The following is an 8,804-nucleotide window of genomic DNA, read 5'->3' on the forward strand; positions in this document are numbered from 1 at the left end:
GGATTATAAGAGATCACTATTAACAATTATATGCCAAGAAATTATATAACCTAGAAGAAATAGACAAATTTCTAGAAATATGGTGTACCAACTGAATCAGAAAGAAATAAAAAGTCTAAATAGATGAATAACAAGTAAAAAAACCCATAACAGTAATAAAAAATCTTCCAATACAGAAAATTCCAGGACAAGAGAGTTTTACTGGCAAATTCTACCAATTTTAACAAAGAAATGCCAATCCTTTTCAACCACTTCTAAAGAATTGAAGAGGACAAAATATTTCCAGCATTACCCTGATACCAAAGCCAGATAAAGACACTACAAGAAAACAAAAGTAGAGCTCAATCCCTGATGAATATAGAAAAAAAAATTATCAGCAGAATATTAGCAAACCAAATTGAACACATTAAAAGCACAATATACCACGATCACGTAGGATTTATCAAATCATTTGATATCAGTAGATGCAGAAGAAAACATTTGACAAAATACAAAACACTCAACAGATTGTTTCTCAAAAAACATAACTCAAGGGGCGCCTGGGTGGCACAGCGGTTAAGCGCCTGCCTTCGGCTCAGGGCGTGATCCCGGTGTTGTGGGATCGGGCCCCACATCAGGCTCCTCTGCTGGGAGCCTGCTTCTTCCTCTCCCACTCCCCCTGCTTGTGTTCCCTCTCTCGCTGGCTGTCTCTATCTCTGTCAAATAAATAAATAAAATCTTTAAAAAAAAAAACATATCTCAAGATAATAAAGACCATATATGACAAACCCACAGCTAATATTATACTCAACAGAGAAAAACTTATAGGTTTTGCTCTAAGATCAACTGCAAAACAATGACACCCACTCTCACCACACCTTTAATTTAAATTCAATTAATTAACATGTAGTGTATTATTAGTTTCAGGGGTAGCGTTCAGTGATTCATCATTCTCAATACCCAGTGCTCATTACATCACCTGCACTCGTAAATGTCCATCACCCAGTTACCCCATCTCCTCACCCACCATCCCATCCAGCAATCATCAGTTTGCTTCCTATGGTGAAGAGTCTCTTATGGTTTGTTTTCCTCTCTGATTTCATTTTGTTTTATTTTCCCACTCTCCCTCTATGATCCTCTGTTCTTAAATTCCACATATAAGTGAGATCATATGATAATTGTCTTTCCCTTATTGACTTATTTCACTTAGCATAATACCTTCTAGTTCCATCCATGTCATTGCAAATGGCAAGATTCCATTTTTTCAATGGCTGGATCATTGTCCATTGTATGTCCATTGTATATACAAACCACATCTTCCTTATCCATACATCTACTGATGGACATCTGGGCTCTTTCCATAGTTTGGCTATTGTGGACATTGCTCCTATAAACATTAGGGTGCAGGTGCCCTTTCAGATCACTACATTTGTATCTTTGGGGTAGATACCTAGTAGTGCAATGGCTGGGTCCTAGGGTAGCTCTATTTTCAATTTTTGAAGGAATATCCATACTGTTTTCCAGAGTGGCTACACAAACTTGCATTCCCACCAACAGTGTTTGAAGGGTCCCCCTTTCTCCACATCCTCCTCAACATCTGTCTTTCCCTGACTTGTTAATTTTAGCCATTCTGACTGGTGCGAGGTGGTATCTCACTGTGGCTCTGATTTGTACTTCCCTGATGCCGAGTGATGTTGAGTATTTTTTTATGTGCCTGCTGGCCATCTGTATGTCTTCCGTGGAGAAATGTCTCTTCATGTCTTCTGTCCATATCTTGATTGGATTATTTGTTCCTTGGGTGTTGAGTTTGATAAGCTCTTTACAGATTTTGGATACTAGCCCTTTATCTGACAAGACATTTGCAAATATCTTCTTCCATTCTGTTAGTTGTCTTTTGGTTTTCTCCACTGTTTTCTTTCCTGTGCAGAACTTTTTATCTTGATGAAGTCCCAATAGTTGATTTTTGTTTTTGTCTCCCTTGCCTTTGGAGACATGTCTAGCCAGAAGTTGCTGTGACGAGGTCACAGAGGTTGCTGCCTCTGTTCTCCTCTAGGATTTTGATGATTTCCTGTCTCACATTTAGGTCTTTCATCCATTTTGAGTCTATCTTTATGTATGGTGTAAGAAAATGGTCTTGTGATGCCATCAGCTTTGGTTTTCTTTTTCAACATTCCTTTGGCTATTTGGAGTCTTTTCTGGTTCCATACAAATTTTAGGATTATTTGTTCCAGCCCTGTGAAAAAAGTTGATGGTATTTTGGTAGGGATTGCACTGAATGTATAAATTGCTCTCATTAGCATAGACATTTTAACAACATTTGTTCTTTCAATCCATGAGCATGGAACGTTTTTCCATTTCTTTGTGTCTTCCTCAATTTCTTTCATGAGTGTTCTATAGTATTCTGAGTACAGATCCTTTGCCTCTTTGGCTAGGTTTATTGCCAGGTATTTTATGGTTTTGGGTGCAATTGTAGATGGAATCAACTCCTTAATTTCTCTTCTTCTGTCTCTTTGTTAGTGTATAGAAATGCAACAGATTTCTGTGCATTGATTTTATATCCTGCCACTTTGCTGAATTCCTGTATGAGTTCCAGCAATTTGGGGTTGGAGTCTTTTAGGATTTCCACAGAGTCTCATGTCATCTGCGAATTTTGAGAGTTTGATTCTTCTTGGCTGGTTCAGATGCCTTTTATTTCGTTTTGTTGTCTGATTGCTGAGGCTAGGATTTCTAGGACTGTGTTGAACAACAGTGGTAAGAGGGGACATCTTTGTCATGTTCCTGACCTTAGGAGAAAAGCTCTCAGTTTTTTCCCCATTGAGAATAGTATTCACTCTGGGCTTTTTGTAATATGGCTTTTATGATATTGAGATATGTTCCCTCTATCTCTGCACTGTAAAGAGTTTTAATCAAGAAAGGATGCTGTACTTTGTCAAGTGGTTTTTCTGTACCTATTGACACCATCATATGGTTTTTGTTCTTTCTTTTATTAATTCTATAATTAATTTCTTTTTATAATGTAATTGATTGATTTGCTGATACTGAGTCACCCTTGCAGCCAGGAATAAATCCCACTTAGTTGTGGTGAATATTCTTTAATGTACTGTTGAAGCCTATTGGCTAGTATCTTGGTGAGGATTTTTGCATCCGTGTTCATCAGGGACATTGGTCTGTAATTCTCCTTTTTGGTGCAGTATTTTTGTCTGGTTTTGGGATCAAGGTAATGCTGGCCTCCTAGAAAGAGTTTGGAAGTTTTCCTTACACTTCCATTTTTTTGAAACCAGCTTCACAAGAATAGGTATTAATTCCTCTTTAAATGTTTGGTAAAATTCCTGTGGGAAGGTATCCAGCCCTGGACTCTTGTTTTTTGGGAGATTTTTGATTACCGCTTCAATTTCCTTGCTGGTGATGGGTCCATTCAGGTATTCTATTTCTTCCTGTTTTAGTCTGGGTAGTTTATACATCTCTAGGAGCACATCCATTTCTTCCAGATTGCCTAATTTGTTGGCATATAGTTGCTCAGAATATGTTCTTATAATTGTTTGTATTTCTTTTGGTGTTGGTTGTGATCTGTCCTCTTTCATTCATGTTTTATTTATTTGGGTCCTTTCTCTTTTGTTTTTGATAAGTCTGGCCAGATGTATATCGATCTTATTAATTCTTTCAAAGAAACATCTCCTACTTTCATTCATCTGTTCTACTATTCTTTTGGTTTCTATTTCACTGATTTCTGCTCTAATCTTTATTAATTCTCTTCCCTTGCTGGGTTTAGACTTTACTTGCTGTTCTTTCTCCAGCCCTTGTAGGTGTAAGGTTAGGTTGTGTAATGGATACCTTTCTTGTTTCTTGACAAAGGCTTGTATTGCTATATACCTCCTTCTTAGGACCATCTTTGCTGCATCCTAAAGGTTTTGAACAGTTGTATTTACCTATTCCTTTGTTTCCATTTTTTAAAATAATTCTTCTTTAATTTCTGGTTGACCCACTCATTTTTTAGTAGGATGCTCTTTAGCCTCCATGCATTTGAGTTCTTTCCAAATTTTCTCTTGTAATTGAGTTCAAATTTCAAAGCACTGTGGCTTGCAAATATGCAGGGAATGATCCCAATCTTTTGGTACTACTCGAGACCTGATTTATGACCCAGTATGTGATCTAGTCTGGATAATGTTCCATGTGCACGTGAGAAAAATGTGTATTCTGTTGCTTTAGGATGGAATGTTCTGAATATATCTGTGAAGTCCATCTGATCCAGTGTGTCATTCAAAGCCCTTGTTTCTTTGTTGAAATTCTGCTTAGATTATCTGTCCATTGCAGCAAGTGGGGTGTTAAATAGTCCTCTACTATTATTGAATTATTATCAATGTGTTTATTTAATTTTGTTATTAATGGTTTATCTAATTGGCTGCTCCCATGTTAAGGGCATAAATATTTACAATTGTTAGATCTTCTTGTTGGATAGACCCTTTCATTATCATATAGTATCCTTCCTCATCTATTATTACACTCTTTGTTTTAAAATCTAATTTTTCTGATATAAGGATCGCTACTCCAGCTCTCTTTTGATGTCCATGAGAATGATAAATCGTTTTCCATTCCCTCACTTTCAATCTGGAGGTATTTTGAGGTCTAAAATGAATTTCCTGCAGACAGCATATCAATGGTTCTTGCTTTCTTAACCAGTCTGATACCCTGTGTCTTTCAATTGGGACATTTAGTCCATTTACATTCAGAGTAACTATCAAAAGATACAAATTTAGTGCCATTGCATTACTTGTAAGGTCACTGTTTCTTTATATTGTCTGTTCCTTTCTGGTCTATGTTACTTTTGGGCTCTCTCTTCGTTTAATGTTTCCCCTTTAAAATTTCTTGCAAGGCTTGTTTAGTTATCACAAATTCTTTTAGTTTCTGTTTGTCCTGGAAGCTTTTTATCTCTTCTTCTATTTTGAATAACAGTCTTTTGGATAAAGTATTCTTGGCTGCCTATTTTTCTCATATAGCACTCTGAATATATCATGCCATTCCTTTCTGGTTTGCCAGGGGTCTGTGGCTAGGTCTGCTGCCAGTCTAATGTTTTTACCCTTGTTGGGTAGGGACCTCTTGTCCTTAGTTGATTCAGGATATTTTCTGTCTCTGAAATTTGCAAGCTTCACTATTATATGTCGAGTTGTTGACCTATTTTTATTTATATTGATGGGAATTCTCTGTACTCTCACCACTCTTATTCAATATAGTCCTGGAAGTCCTAGCTACAGCAATGAGGCAAGAAAAAAATGAAAGGTATCCAAATTGGAAAGAAGTAAAATTGCAGATGATATGCTCTTATACGTAATAAATCCCCAAGACATAACAAAAAGACGAATTCAGTAAAGTTGCAGGATATGAAATCAATGTACAGAAAGCAGTTGCCTTTCTATACAGTAACAAAGAAACATCTGAGAAAGAAATAAAGGAAACTATCTTATTCACAATAGTAGCAAAAACAATAAAATGCCTTGGAATGAATTTAAGGAAGTGAAAGATTTCTACACTAAAAACTATAATACTTTGTTGAAAGAAATCAATGAAGACACACCCAGAAATGAAAGATATCCCATGTTCTTGGTCAGATGAATTAATGTTGTTAAAATGTCCATACTGTTCAAAGCCATATACAGATTCAAGGCAACCCCTATCAATATTCCATGGCTTTCCCCCACCCCCAACAGAAATAGAAAAAAAAAAAAACCAATCTTGAAGTTTGTATGGAATTACAAACAAAACAAAACAACAACAAAAAAATCAACCCACATAGACAAGCAATCCTGAGAAATAGGAACAAAGTCAGAGGCATCATACTTATTGATTCCAAACTTCACTACCAAGTTATACTGATTAAAACAATATGGTACTGGTACAAAAATAAACACATAGACCAATAGAACAAAACAGAGTGCCCAGAATTAAACCCCTATATTTATGGCCAACTAGTATTCAACAAGAACGCAATTGGGAAAGGACAGTCTCTTCAACAAATGGTGATGGTAATACTGAAGAACCACATGCAGAAAAATGAACTTGGACCCTTTTCTTACACCACTCAGAAAGTGGATCAAAGGTTTAAACAGAAGACCTAAAACCATAAAATTCCTGGAAGAAAATATAGGGAGGAAGTCCCTTAAAATTGGTCTTGGCAATGATTTTTTGGGTATGACACCAAAACACAACAACAAAAACAAAAATCAACAAGCGGGACTACAAACTTAAATTCATGTTCACAGAAAAAAAAAATATCAGCAAAAGGCAACCTAGAGAATGGGAGAAAATATTTGCAAACCATATATCCTACAAGGGGTTAATATCCAAATTACATAAAATCTCATACAACTAGGTAACAGAAAAATAAGCAATCCAATTTAAAAATGGGCAGAGGAATTAAAAAGACATTTTCCCAAAGTAGACATACAGGAGAAGATATTTGCAAATGACCTAACTGATAAAGAGTTAGTATCCAAAATCAATAAAGAACATATCAAACTCAACACCAAAAAACCAATAACCCAGTTAAGAAATGGACAGAAGACACGAATAGACATTTTTCCAAAGAAGACATCCAGATGGCTAATAGACACGTGAAAAGATGCTCAACATCTCTCATCACCAGGGAAATACATATCAAAACCATGATAAGTTACCACCTTGCACCTATCAGAATAGCTAAAATTAACGACACAAGAAACAATAGGTGTTGGTGAGGATTTGGAGGAAGAGGAACCCTCTTGCTCTGTGGGAATGCAAACTAGTGCAGCAACTCTGGAGAACAGTATGGAGGTTCCTGGAAAAACTAAAAAGAGCTAGCCTATGCTCGAGCATTTGCATTGTTAGGTATTTACCCAAAGGATACAAAAATAGGGATTTGAAAGGGCACATGCACCCTTATGTTTATAGCAGCATTATCATCAATAGCCAAACTATGGAGAGAGCCCAAATGTCCATCAACTGATGAATAGATAAAGAAGATGTGATATATATACAATGGAATATTACTCAGCCATCAAAAAGAATGAAATCTTGCCATTTGCAATGACGTGGATAGAGCTAGAATGTATTATGCTAAGCAAAATAAGTTAGTCAAAGACAAATACCATATAATTTCATTCATATGTGGAACTTAAGAAACAAAACAGATGAACATATGGGAAGGGGAAAAAAAGGAGAGAGGGAAATTAATCACAAGAAACTCTGAACAATAGAGACAAACTCAGGGTTGTTGGAGGGAGCAGGATGGGGCATGGGCTAGATGGGTAATGGGTATTAAAGAGGGCACTTAGTATGATGACTAACATAATAAAAAATATTATTATTAAAAAAATAAAGAGGGCACTTAAGATGAGCACTGGGTATTGTATGTAAATGATTAATCACTGAATTCTACTTCTAAAACCAATATTGCACTGTACGGTAACTAAAATTTAAATAAAAATTAAAAAAAAAACAAAGAAGGCATACAAATGGCAAACATGTACATGAAAAGATGTTCAGCAGCACTGATCATTAGGGAGATGAAAATTAAAACTACAATGAGATATCACCTCATACCTGCTTTATGTCTATCATCAAGAAACTTAGGTTACATGTTGTCACTTTCTGGTTCCAGTTGCTCAGAGGTCCAAAGGGGTATCCCCTTGTGCATTCTGGTCCTTAGGCTACCTTGAGTGGTTTGAGTTCCTGACAGCCATTGATCCCAGAAGGAGGCAGAAATTAAGGGAGGAAAGCATTATGAGGAGATTTTGGTTACTAGTGTAAGGACAGCAAGGTTAAGGATGCAGTCTGAAATTTATCCATCCATTCAGTGAAGAAATAAGGGATTAGCTTTGCTAAGGGTACATTCTAAGTATTGTGGTAGTTGGGAGAATGAAATGGAGGCAACCTGGCTCTTCAGGGGAAAAGAAAGGGACAGACTTTTAAAGAGAAATTTCCTGGGAGCAAAGGGCCGGTAAAAGAGTCTTTGCTAAAGCAATGGTCTGCAAAGTAGAGGGTATGGGATGCTGTGTACAAAAGTGCAAAATCATTAACTAGGGTACAGAAAGAAATTTTAGAACTTTTAAATATTTTTTCACACTTTAAATTATTTGTGTATAGTTTTATAATGTACATAATATGTTATAAAATGCTAAAGTTGTTAACTTATATATAAATATATATACATTGTGGGTATATAGACAATTATTTTATTGATAGGGTTACATGGTCAAAAAAGTTTGAGGCCATAGCACTAAAGTATCAAAGAAGCGGGATGTCTAGCCTCCTAAAAGCCAATTTGTAATAGACATCATAGGGGTAGTGACAGGAAGGCAAATGCTTTAGCAAAGTAAAAATAAAACAGTATGGGGGCCTGGGTGGCTCAGTCAGTTAAGCACCTGACTCTTGATTTCAGCTCAGGTCATGGTCTCAGGGTTGTGAGATGGAGCCCCATGGCCAACTCTGGCCAGAGTCTGCCTGGAATTTTTCTCTGCTTCTCTCTCTGCCCCTCCCCCCAAAATAAATAAATAAAATCTTTAAAAAAGATAGTAGAAACAGGTTCATCCTAATTCTAGAGAAATTTTACATATTTATCCTTTTGGCCTTGTGCTTTCTTGAAATCCTTACTTCTTTCTTAATGAGGTGAGCTTTATGAAATTGGGAATAGAATAAAACTCAAGTATTTTTATTTCATTACTTTTCCAGACCAAAGATTCTTAGTCATCATTGACTGGTCTCAACATACCAAAAGATATCAGGTATAAAATGAAACATGTCTATAAAGCAAGAGCCAAAAGAATCTACTTCGCTTTTTTTTTTTTTTTTTTTTT

Source organism: Ursus maritimus, unplaced genomic scaffold (genome assembly GCF_017311325.1).
Source record: "Ursus maritimus isolate PB19 unplaced genomic scaffold, ASM1731132v1 scaffold_4, whole genome shotgun sequence".
Lineage (NCBI taxonomy): Eukaryota > Metazoa > Chordata > Mammalia > Carnivora > Ursidae > Ursus > Ursus maritimus.